The sequence below is a fragment of the Octopus bimaculoides genome, chromosome 12 (assembly GCF_046866305.1).
Source record: "Octopus bimaculoides isolate indiv1 chromosome 12, ASM4686630v1, whole genome shotgun sequence".
In the NCBI taxonomy this organism is placed as follows: Eukaryota; Metazoa; Mollusca; class Cephalopoda; order Octopoda; family Octopodidae; genus Octopus; species Octopus bimaculoides.
The window spans coordinates 3,123,255-3,136,769 of NC_142939.1; the positions used below are offsets into that span (position 1 = coordinate 3,123,255).

At 35.5% G+C, this 13,515-nt stretch overlaps 1 long non-coding RNA gene across 1 annotated transcript in view; it reads right to left on the bottom strand.

Moving 5' to 3' along the window:
• The window catches only part of LOC149132943 (uncharacterized), an 80,467-nt gene extending 67,301 nt beyond the window's left edge, over window positions 1–13,166 (bottom strand). The window contains exon 1 of the long non-coding RNA XR_016243789.1: window positions 12,674–13,166. This is a non-coding gene — a long non-coding RNA (uncharacterized LOC149132943). The remainder of the gene's footprint in view (window positions 1–12,673) is intronic.
• Between the last annotated feature and the right edge of the window lie 349 nt (window positions 13,167–13,515).

The following is a 13,515-nucleotide window of genomic DNA, read 5'->3' on the forward strand; positions in this document are numbered from 1 at the left end:
TGAAAGTGTGCGCTTTGTTGGAATGTTTGAGTTTGCTGATCTTTTTACAGGCGCCATATATTCTTCTGTTTATTTCTTTTCCTCGGAGGCTTTAATCCTACTTTGTCTGTTTGTTTTTGTTTTTTATACAAGAAATAGATCTTCGTAAAATTTCATTTAGAAGAAATCTAAAATTTCGACAAAGTTTCTCAGTATCTTTTATAAAATCTGATGTGTCAGGTTTTGGAATTGGTGAGAATTTAAGTCCATATTCAAAAAGTCTTATTTCATTTTTTATGAGCTTTCCTTGAGATAAATTTATTACTTTTGGATCAGCTGCTTCAGCATTCCCTTAAATTCGGATATCATTCTTTGAGAGCTGTGAAGTCTTCAAAATGTAGAAACAGGAATAAGGATAATAAATTAAATAACATGATAATATTGGTTCTATCGACCAAATTATCAAAAGTTCTTATACATCTCTTCTCGGAATGGGTTTCCATTTTTACTCTGACTGCGTCCTGCTCTTCCACTTATTCCTGATTTTTTTTTTCACTGTATCATCATTCCACCCTCTCGGATGTCTTTGGAGTGGTTTCTTCCGATTTCTTGCTGAACACTCACCAATTGCACGACCCTGTCTCTTGCATGTGAACCTTGTGACATGTTCTACTTAATGCTTTCGATATTCTGTAATCACATCGGCCACGCAACTAGGTTCTCAGAATATTTTGTCAGATTCCTGAAATGGTATTCCTAGCATGGATCTCTTAGAGGCCCTCTGCTTTGTAGCTAATCATTTTTCTTCTTTCTTTGTTAATATCCTACATCTCACTTGCGTTTAATAGTACAGGCAGGACTGTTCTACTGAAAAGATAGTCTTATCCAGTTGTGATTTGGGTATGTATTTGTTCGATGCTAAATTTTCCACCTTGCTCGTATTCTGCGCCAATATTTCAGCGTTCATGTCCTGGCATATAAACTACCTTTCTCAAGTTGACCAACTCCTTCACCTCCTCAGTTTCATCGCTTCCCCAACGATTCGGCTTTCTGTTGTTTTCGAAACGTATGTATTTTGTTTCCATGCTGTTTATTTTGAAGCTTACTACTGAGTTCTAGGTATCAAGCTCTGCAGATAATCTGAATTTTTTGCGATGGTCACGGCATCGTTGCGAATCTGAGGTCTTTTAGTACCTCACCGTTTATGATGGTGCCACTTTTTCAATCAACGTCACTGAGAGATATTCCAAGATGTGTTTGACGACTCTCTCTCTCTCTCTCGACTGTAATTCTTACGGATAATGAAAGTAGAGTTATATCGGTAATAAACTTGGAGTTCATCTCCCTATATTGTTTTGATACCTTGTACATTCAGAGATTTGATTATTTTAGTTTTACGTTTCAAAGGCGTAGCTCAGCAGCTGAAATATTATATTAGACTATCGCTTCTATCCAAATTTAATTTCTGATATGATCATATCTTCCCTCTTATACTGATAAAATAAGCATCACTTATCTACCACTAGGGTCTCTGTTACAACAAAATAAATTATTTATGTTTAAATGGCACTAGTAATCAACGTTAGGATTGAATTTTATGACTTGCTTTGCGTCAAGAAGACGTTCCATTAAAACACATATCTCGTTTGATCTACAGTATTGTAGTGACAATATAGTTATTATCATGTAAGATTATTAACGTCTGTCAGATATCAGACGTTTCCTCTCTGCACATTTTATTCAACGTTTCTATCCCTGACAATCTGTCGGGAAGAGGTGGAAAAACTAACGGCAAGAGACAAAGTTACTCTTTCAGTGAACTCTTAATATCTCATCCTTTTAAAGTTACCACCCATTGAACTCAGTATTACATATTTTATCTCTTTATTGATTCAGACTAAATTGTTATTACTCTTAATAAAGGCATTCATTCACATTATACAGGAATATATACGATGTGTAACGTATAAAAATCGTAAGACATGAATTTCTGTTGACCTTGCAAACGTAATTATTTTATCAATTATTTCATACTTTATGACTTTAAAATATATTTATGATGCATAAATAATACGAGATAAAATTCTGAAATACGTAGTTGTCCGTGCAGAAACGTGAAAGAACTGACACCAGCAAGAAACGGGTCAACTAAAAGTAAGGATTTCCGGGCATTGATAACGACTGATGAATAATCAACGACTTGAATAGAATGTGTGCTGAAATGGTCGGATCCAGTCGACCTCTTTGACCCCTATCCAGTACAGAGGTATTTGAGGAATTACTTGAAGTTCACAGATGATTACATCTCAACAGAAAATATCACCAAATATATTCATCAACAGACGATAATAAAAAAAAAAGTAGTTGGGTTAGACAGGATAACTGCGAATTGCTAAACATTAAGATACGTCAACTGAAGAACTGGGTCATCTTCGTAAATGAATACAGCTTAAAGAGGAAACTTTTCAAGGCCTAGAGATACGCAATAGTAATAGCATTGGCCGAGAAACGATCTCTGACTACAACCAGTGGCGTTGAATAGCCCTGCAATCTATTCCGGATAAAGTGTTCTGCAGTTTCCAACTGACCCGGCGGTTAACAAGTATCGAAGAACAAGACATGAGAGGTTCACTTGTGGAAGATCATGTAGTGAACAATTCTTCACGTTACGCAATATAATCGAAGTGAGTCGAGAATTCCGTCTGCCGCCAATGGCGAAATAACATTTAGTTCAAGGTGCTTCACAGCGAGAACAGAGAAACCTTTAAAGAAGATAATCGCGCAGTTTGAGTATCCATCTGAAAACACGGAGAGGTTTGTCATCCTCCAATACATTCAGAGATTTGTACCGTACCCCCACACACGCACACACCTGGACGTTCTAGTGAGCAGTTGGATCAGTCGTTATTCTAAGAGTTTGCGACAGATCCACAGAATTGGAATTTGATGATTTGGTGGACACCTATTTTCGATACCCGAAAGATTGCTGATGACTGTGTGTGTGTGTGTGCGTGTGTGTAAATATCCACACACACACACACAGAACTTCCGTCTAATAAACTTAATACAAAAACAATGAGTCTCACATATAATAGGTCTCGAAAATTAGCTTTGTTTCCTAAAGGTCGTTTACTGATGAAGCATATTTTTGTTTTGTATAGACATTTCTCATCTCCGTAAATCCTTTTCCCTTTAGAGTAGAAATGAGACTAATTTCTTATCGAGAACAACGAAATCACCCATTTGCAAAACTATTCACTCGTATCAGAGGCGTGTATCACTAAAATAGAATTGTTATGCGCAATGCCGAACATTAGAAGTTTAGTTATCATTCTCGATATCTCTTGCGAACTCCACTACATGGGCAAGTTGATAGCAAACTTTTAAATAATATGAAGTGCCATTATATAAAAAGGAAAAAGAATTAAATGAATATTTATTAAAATCAAAGAAGTAAATAACAATAACAGGAAATATGTGTCTGCACACAGTGCACCATGCGCGATAAAAATATAAAAATAATGTCATTATTAGAATGACAGAAAAGCTTTTGAACAGTCGGCATGGCAACTGGTTATCTCGGAGAACATATCAGCGGTTAAAACGAATCATACAAGTATATTATGAAAAGAATATTCAAATTTTTATGAAAATTATTCAAGAGAATTATCATGCTATTGTTTCATCGTTTGTTATATATGAAAGTCTTTATGAGGTTTTTTTTATGCTCTTGCATGAAAGCGCATGCGCTGCCATATCTGTTTGTATATTTAAGTATGTATCCGGGTATGACATTTTATTTTATTTTTGTGGTGGAATTAAATGTAGATTTAATGTTGAGATATGTTATTATTTATGATTATGTATGTTGTAAGTGTATCAGACATTTATGTCTGTGAGTATGTGTCAAGAAATATGTTTATGCGTAGGATTTAAAAGGATTAAACGGTAGATCATAGATACATTTTTCTTTTTATACAATAATATATTTTTACTGACTAATCTGAACAATATGATAATTAGATTACGATAATAGTATTTATCGAGATCAAGAGAATTTGTGACCAGGTAATCTGTCTCTCTATTTGGCAATTAATTTGCACAATCTCATGAGAGCAGCGACAGCTAACCATATAACACACCAAATCTACTAATCTGTAGTAGATACTGATGTACCTTAACATACATCTGGCGATCTTATCAAAAGAGCAATTTAATGTAAGTGGACTATAACATCTGAAAGTGGTCATTTCAGATAAACCAACGAACATTCTTTTTTCAAAGAAAATACAAGCTCACAACATTTTTCAGAATTTTAAACATTTTCACATTGTATAATTTCACATCCAGTCAGGACAAATTTGTGTTTCATTGATATAGTATCAATAAAACATAAAAAGAATTATTGATTTCTATCCAACGGAACAGTTTTCCCCTACGAAAATGTTGACTTCGTTTTAGAGAAAATCAGTAATACGATGCTCGTACTACTAATATGATAAACTAAAGTTTTTGACTTGTAATGGAAGTGCCTGAAGAGGTAGATCCACATGTCAATCTTTAAGACGTATTTAGATAATATTTTGCATTCTATAAACTGAGGTTAACAGACTTTGGTAACAACCAGAAATGTAATGTTGCCTTCTTTTAAATCATTAGAAACACAAGTAACTATAATCATTGCGTTCCAGTTTGTATCTCAACGGGCACAATTTTTCCTGTCTCCGCAAACTGACTGTGGGTAACTGACACTTTGTTACATGCGCCGTGTTAAAGAAGAACAAGAAGAAAAAAACACGGCAAAAATAATAATAATAATAATAATAATCCTTTCTACTATAAGCACAAGACCTGAAATTTTGGAGGGGGGATGCTAGTTGAATATATTTACCCCAGTATTCAACTGGTATTTATTTTGCCGTTCTCAAAGTGATGAAAGACAAAGTCGACCTCGGCGAAATTTGAACTTAGAACGTGGAGACGGACGAAATACCGAAAAGCATTTTATCCGACGTGCTAACGATTCTAATGGTTCGCCGCTTTAAATGATGACGATGACGATGACGACGACTGGAAATTAGCCAGCATATTTAGAAGAAAAAATCTACTCCAGGAGCGAAAAACAACTCCACTAACTGCAGTAGCTGTTACAAGTAGAAAACAAATGCATAGCAAAGTCTCACAATAAAAATAATTTCTGTAGTAAAGTAGAAGCATAGCAATTCCATGAACAGGAATTACACGACAGAAATGCCATGGTAGCAACAAAACCGCAACAACAATAAGCAGAACAAAAATTTCATGTAAATAAGCCAATGACTATTTATAAATTGAGTTTAAATACTTTTTAGTTTACATTTAATAAAAATACATAAAATTATTTATTTGAGACCAGATGCTGTTCACCGTTATTTAATGGACAAATTGTTCCAGCAGCTATTATCTTAACTGTTAAGTGGAAATTCTATCACGAGAATAAAAAAGAAAAATATATTCTCTAAATGACCATGCTTGCCAGGCACCAACAGATTTATTACCCTCTATTAATGTCAACTTCTTCTTTGTATTTTCTATTTGCTTCATTTCACAAATTTTTGAGAGGTTTTAACTTTGCTAATTTTATATCGAAATAATTGTTACAACTTCTAGTAAAAACTAAATCCAAAAACGTAGAAGCCTACATAGAGAGAGAGAGAGAGAGAGAGAGAGAGAGAGAGAGACTATTATAGTGAGAGAGGGGTATGGAAAAGCAAGAGAACCAAAAGGTGAGCGTAAGACCGACAAATGAACTAAAGGAGAGTTTAACAGTAGAATTACTTTTGAAGGGTTGGTAGAAACGAGAAAGAAAGAGAAAGGAATTGAAAGAGGCAGGTTACACATAGTGGAGGAGAGAAATAAATATGCAAAACTAATATTTGATTTTCATTTCTTACTCAGTGTCAACATTGTGTGAATTTAGCAAGAATCTTGAAGCTTTACAGATACACTTGTTGTTTAAAGAAATTTCGAACGTAAATTTAAGACAGTAAATGTAAAATAAAATGAGAAGATATAAAAAGAAAACAATATTTACAGCTATTTCGTTTGTAGTATTTATTTGATAAAAATATTTTTCAAGAAATCTCTAAGCAAAGGGAATTTTATTCCCAACGGAATTCGAAAACACAAAAATGTCCCAATATATATATATATATATATAAAAAAAAACTTAGAGAATCAATAAACTAAACCAACAGCAACAACAACAACAATAATAATAATAATAGTAATAATAATAATAATAATAATAATATATTTTCCAAAAGCAATAATAAGAATCATTTCAAATATTGGCAAAAGGCCAGCAGGAGAGCGGGTAAATCGATTACATCGACCCCACAACTTCGTAGTTACTTTACTTTATTGGTTCCGAAAAGATGAAAGGCAAATTTGACCTCGGCAATATTTGAACGGAGATCTTAAAGAAGAGGGAAAAAATGCCACTAACCTTTTTCTCTGCCAGCTCACCAGCAATAAAATAATCCTTTCTACTTTAAGTATGAAGCCTGAAATTTTGGAGAAATGAGGGCAAGATGACTACATCGACACTAGTAACTGAACTGATACTTATTTTATCGATCCCGAAAGGATGAAAGGCAAAGTCAAACTCGGTGGACTTTGAACTCAGAACGTAAAGACGGACGAAATGCTGTTAAACATTTTGTCCGACATGCTAACGTTTATGCCAGATCACCACCTTGCATAGCAATAAAATAATAATCATGTCTGCAATAAGCACACGGTGGGTGGGGGGTATATTCGATTACATTGAACCCCCACTGCTCAACTGGTGCACAATTTACCGACCCCGAAGATAGGAAAGACAAAGGAACAACAACAATAATTTTTTCTTCAACGGCCACAAGGACCGAACACAAATCAAAAGGGACAATATAAAACAAGGGACAAGTGGGGATTAGCATAAAAGTTCGTGTATACAATAAAACAATAACAATGAATAACAAGGAAACCCACACATCCTGGTCATACTGACTGCGAAGGGGACCTTAGCGGATACCTCTCTCCTCAACCCATCCGGCTTACGCGTATAAGTGCAGAGTAGTTCCGTTCACGCGGCAATCTTCACCACATTCCCCCACCTTTCAGCAGAAATCCAGGAGGGTGCAGTACTTTTCTCTCCACCCTCCCTTTCCTTGTCCTTTAAAACTTGGAGACACTGTTGGCAGCCAGAGTTTCAATCTTGAAGAACCCTATAATAGCCGCAGACTTCTTGGCTCTCGAGATATGCTGAATGTCAGCCATTATCTCTTTCAGTGCTCTCTACAATTACTTGTAGTTGCATCCCATTCGGCAGTGAGAAGAGATCCAGGATCTTTTCCATATGCACAGGCTGTCTACATGGAGAAAGATTTCCAAAATAAGATCTCAATCTAGTTTTCCCGACTCGTTCTGTTCCCTTCTAGTAATGTTTCGCTCCCCTCCAACATTATGCATGCCAGCCTCCACCAGAGATCCAACACTGATTAGAACTACAGTGTTGTTATTTTTAGCGCTGGTCCCAAATAAGTAATGAAGAGAGCGAAATCCTCGCTGCGGCGTGCGACCACTGAATTCTATATTGCGAGTGTCTCAATCTTAAATAGGACTTCCAGTCTGCAGAACTAACTTGCCCTAGATATATAATGAATGCCCTTGCTATATATCGCGATCTATGAGTTGTTAAACTCATGCAGAACTATAGAACAGCCTTTCTAGCATTTGCATCTAAAGATTTGGGAGAGGTTCACACTTTCTCCTTCTCCCCATCCTTTCCCTATATTGAATGGTGTCCTGTCATTTCGCTCGGTTATCTTTTAGACAGAGACTATACAACTCTCTTCGGTAGGACACTCCAGCGAAAAAAGCCTTGCTTTTGTTGCTCTTGGTGGCGTTTGTGTTCAGCCGATATTATTGCTTTTATCTTGATACGAGATCACCATGTCACCATGTCGTGCACATATGGTTGTGATGCATGTGCCTGGCGTACCCTGACCAGACCAGTAGTCATGATGGGTATACTGGGCTTCTTATATTTGTACCCCAGAGTCAGTTTGATGGCATGCACTGCTCTCTCACTAAATGATAATAATAGGAAAGAACTGCTACGTTGTATGCTAGAAAATGGCGAAGCCTGGTTTAACATTTATTTGTGCTAAAATAAATTAGAAGGAAATAACATAAAATATAGATGTTCAGATGTCTCTAGTTGTTCTAATATAATACATATAATATGCACTGGAATCACGTTTTCTTGTTAATGTAAATTTATGACCACAGAACAATATTTTTATAGACAAGCAGCAGGTGATAGTTTGATTGTATTAATTACAGCTATAGCTATTGATGAAAGTGAACATTTAAAAAGGAAATATTTCTGCTAAACACGTGATTATTTACGTCAGTCGCATTTTCATAAACACACATGGCAAGCGAAACGTAATGGAATCATTATCTATGTCAAAATCTTTCACTATCTCTATATCTAGACGTATTTGTCTATTTATCTATGTATTTCTATTATATATTGGAACATGTGTGTATATATACATATATATTATATATTATTCATAGATAGATACATAGATAGATACATAGATAGATACATAGATAGATACATAGATAGATACATAGATAGATACATAGATAGATACATAGATAGATACATAGATAGATACATAGATAGATACATAGATAGATACATAGATAGATAAACATTTATACATACACAAACACACACATATCTACATGTGTATAACGCGAGAGAGTGTGCATTTATATATGTATATATGTGTGTGTGTTTGTGTGTGTGAGTGTGCGTGCGTGTGTGTGTATGCGTGTGTGAGTGTTAATGTGTGTATGTGTGTGTGTGTGTGTGTGAATACGTGTGTATGTGCTTATACAAGATGAAAAACTCTACAGCTTCACTTTTTTTTTTTTTTTTCGAAAATACGTTTTCGATAAAAATAAAAAAGTGCGCGAATAGAATATAGCGAAATTGAAAATGATATAATTTTCTTAAATTAAACGAAATTAATAGAATTTTAAAATAAAATAAATATCAACTAAAACGTTTTATGAAAATCGTTATACCTTGGTCATTTATTTTTAAAAGTGCTTTAGAGATGGACTCAGCATAGAATGAAAATATTTATAGAATAACTTGTTTTTTATATCGCGTTTTATTGTCGTTATTGTTTCTTGTTTCATAAATTGAATTTATTTTTGCGTATCAGTTTTCTCCACAACAGCTGAGTTTTGTGTTGTAATTGTTTCATTTGTAATGTGTGTGTGTGTGTGTGTCAGCGCGTGTGTGTGTCAGCGCGTGTGTGTGTGTGTGTGTGTGTGTGTCAGCGCGTGTGTGTGTGGCGGGATGATGTTGTATATTAAAGATGATACGGTGAAGGAGAAGTAGAGACTTAGCTGTTCTGGTTAATATTATTGACGAAAGATGATATGTCAGAGAAGGGTTGGCGATGGAGAGGCAGATATATATCTTGCTTCTGTATCTGTTTTCTTTATTAGTTTTCAATTTTGGGTTGTAGGTTGTTTTTTTTTCCTATATCTGAAATGGTGGATGGAACAAACACATGGATACCTAAATACACGTATTCATACATATACGTACTTAAATGTGTGCGTGTTTATGTGCGTGAATATGTGTTCTTGTATATGTCTGTACATTTAGGCGTGAGTACTTGTGTATGAGTGCATTAAGTATGTAAACGTGCATTCACGTGTGACAATATGTTTATTTTAACACCGTATAGGTATATATGTATATAGGCATACACAAATATATATTCATAATTGATATATATATGTGTGTGTTTAAAAGTGTTTATACGTGTGTGTTTATGTGTAGATACGTGTGTATGGCTATGTACATGCGAAACACAGAGTGAAAGAAATCTAGCAATAGAGCGTGGAGTGAGATATTCTTAAAGATATTGAATGCGCAGGATGTAAGAGCAGCTTTGGAGAGATAGGCTCTAAGAATATTCAGTATAGCAGCATGTGTTCTGGTGTGCCACATTTCGGTTACATGTGTTATTTTATATATCTCGGTTTGTGCTTACGATCAAGTTACGTGTACGCGACGTGTTATTATACAATATTTCGGCAAGGTGAACTTTGTGATGTGGACACCAACGTTAAAGGAGATCGCATCAATCTGTTTGGATATTACATCTTTGTTATCTCCGGCTGACTTTCTGTTCTGTCTGGCACCAGTTCAGGTTACTCAGCTAGAAGTTGAGAATGTGGTAAGTTCTCCAGAAACTCGCTTCACTTTTGTGCAGGCCTTTAAATAACAATACTTTTGTTTTTCTTACAAAGCATTCAAACGTTGGTCTAGACAGTGGAGTCCTTCATACATAGGAATATATCAGAAAATTGTTAGCAATTCAATCGACCACTATTTGAAGTTTCACACACAAAGTCAAAGTCGGCAGCTAGTGTAAGTTTCAACATTCTGCGACTGATCACGCGAGATGACGAGGAACATTACCACCATAATTCTTACCAGTTTATAAAGCCTACAAATGTCATGATTACAGTAATCTTCTCCAAGAATAGGATACCTTAACAGCTCCATCATTTACAAAATTCTACGACCAAATTAATGCAGCCTCCATCAATTCTAGACATAGCTCCGTAACTCACAACAAGCATTGAACGATGAATTTGGCTTCAAGAAATAAAAGAACAAAATATTATTGTTATTCCCATTCTTATATAAACAGAAGGGTTGATATCGTTGTGTCTCAGATAGGAAAATTGAACTAGTCACGGTTAAATGCTTTGCATATGAAAACAAAGCATCGGTGAGGTTATGCAAACATATTTTTCTTCATACTATAGCTGTATATCCTGTCGAGCTGGTCTACTGAAACTCGAAGTACAAAGAAAAAATGTTCTATAACTCGGTTGAATTTATTAGATGAAACAAAAGCAAAACGATGCAGAAAGTTTGGGAAAGTATCATTCATAAAGTAAAAAAAGGCTGTGCCTATTATTTTTACGTAATGTATTATATCCTCTCCAAAATCGACTTTGTAGAATTTCAAATGCATAAGCAATGGAGTTTTGCATTTTATACCGTTATTCTTAAGCGCAATAAAAAGCTGAGGTTTTATAAACACAACGACATATACTCATGCACACACGCACACAGGCACATACACAGAAGAGTACACACACAAACATGTATGCAGGTGTGTATATATGTATACACACTCACGCAAACACAACTACTCATACACACACACACACATATGTGCACAGGCATGTATATGTGTGTGTGTGTGTGTGTGTGTGTGTACACCGCCCATACACACACACACGTGCAAACACACGCGCACACACATACAGACGCGTGCACACTTACGTATACAGATATGTATATATTTACACACTCACCCACCACACAATTGCGCATGCGCGCGCGGATAAAGACAGATATAAAGTGAAAAGTGCTGTGATAAGTAAGCACGCTTTAACCTCGCCATGATAATTAGATCTGGTGTAAAATCCCATAATTTGGGGAGGAAAAAAAGAAAGATCGACAAGCCAGGATTTAGCATTTTAACGGCTTCATCATAGACTGGTTAGACATTTAATTCTTCTGAAAATTTCTGAAGCTACAGAGAGAAAACATGATGTGTTTTAATCATAAAAATATGCTGTTCACTCAGAAATTAAAAGCATAAGTTTGCTGAAATACACACACCTGTAAGGTTTCATATCCTCTTGTATTGGGTTGGTGCATAATTATTACGGCGGCTTTTTTTTTTTCAACAAAAACAATAACAACATGTAACAAACACATCTTTAAATTATTATTCCGGAGCATATTCACCATCTACTTCAATTACTGCTCCCCATTTGCTTGGCAGACGGTCAGACCGTCATTTAAAGAGGTTTTTGTTAAATATTGTTATTATTTTTGTTGAATAAAATTTGTTGAAAAAAAAAGCTGCAATAATTATGCACCAACCCAATAAGTTGCGTTTGTGTGTGTGTGTTATAGCTCATATGAAAAATTGTAAAATAAAATTGAATTTGTTTTACAAGCTTACACAAACAAATTGGGATAAAACTCCGAAAACAAGACTATCACCTTTAGATTATATTTCATCATTTCGAATTCAAAAATCCCTTAGAAAGAGAAAATTAGAAGACATGCTCAGACCTTATCAGAACCGATATATGGTGATTGGGGTGTGCAAGTTATATAAGCTATCATCAAAGCCATTGACTGCAGTATTATGTCTCTAACATAAACCGAGCGGCCATATTCGTAACAGTAAGCTACTAACAAACTGCAACGTCTCAGACATTGAAGCCATACGCATTAAAATACAGCTCAGATCAGAGGTTCAGAAAGTGGGCAGTACTGCCCCCTTGGGGACGGTGGAAAGAGCCAGGTGGGCGTTGAAGAAAAGTGGGATGATAATGGGGTGGCCAAAATAGGGTGATAAAAGTTTTAAAAAATATTAATAGGTTAATTAGGTTTAATTATGTCCGTATTTTTGTATGCTGTGTAAAGTTATGAAATATAAGCAAAATGAACGAAATAGCACATGTATGGAACTGCTAATTTAACGGTAAATGCCACAGTAATTATTACAGAGAGACAAAGAATTTTATGTCTTACCTTGCAACTTCTGCGATAATTTTCATCCGGTAATGGATCCGTAAATATGTATTGTTTTAAAGGAAATGAATATAAAATTTTGTATTGACATTGGCCAACTCACACTTCACTCATGTCAGTCGTCCACAAAGTATACAGAACTAGCAACACATAACAAGGAGAAAGAGACAAAAATAACACGTGTCAATTTTTTTTTTTTCTAAAAACGTTCAATGACGTTAACTGGAGTGTGGGGTTCGAGTAGACGTCATTTCACCTTTTGATTTATCATTACCATTCTTTTCGTTCGATTTTATTTTTCCTCCACTTTTGTGTTTTTTTCTGTCCATGCGTTGTTCCCCCTGTGTTTCGACCCTGTGTGGTTAATAAAAAAATTAAGTCGCGACTATAACAAAAGACACTAAGCCAAGATGCCACGCAGTGGGACTGAACCCATAACCACATGGTTGGAAGGAGTGCTTCTTAACTACACACCTGTTTATTAAATATTAATGAAAAAGAATTTCTTATCTACACAGCTTGCTTATCAACCTCATGGTTCTGGGTTCAGTCCCACTGCATGGCACCTTGGACAAGTGTCTTCTACTATAGCCTCGGGCAGGCCAAAGCCTTGTGAGTGGATTTGGTAAACGGAAACTGGAAGAAGCTCGTTGTGTGTATATATATATATATATATATATATATATATATACATGTGTGTTTGTGTTTGTCCCCCCCCCCCACCATCGCTTGAAAACCGGTGCTGGTGTGTTAATGTCCCCGTAACCCAGCGACTCGACCAAAGGGACTGATAGAATAAGTACTAGGCTTGCAAAGAATAAGCCCTGGGGTCGATTTCTTTG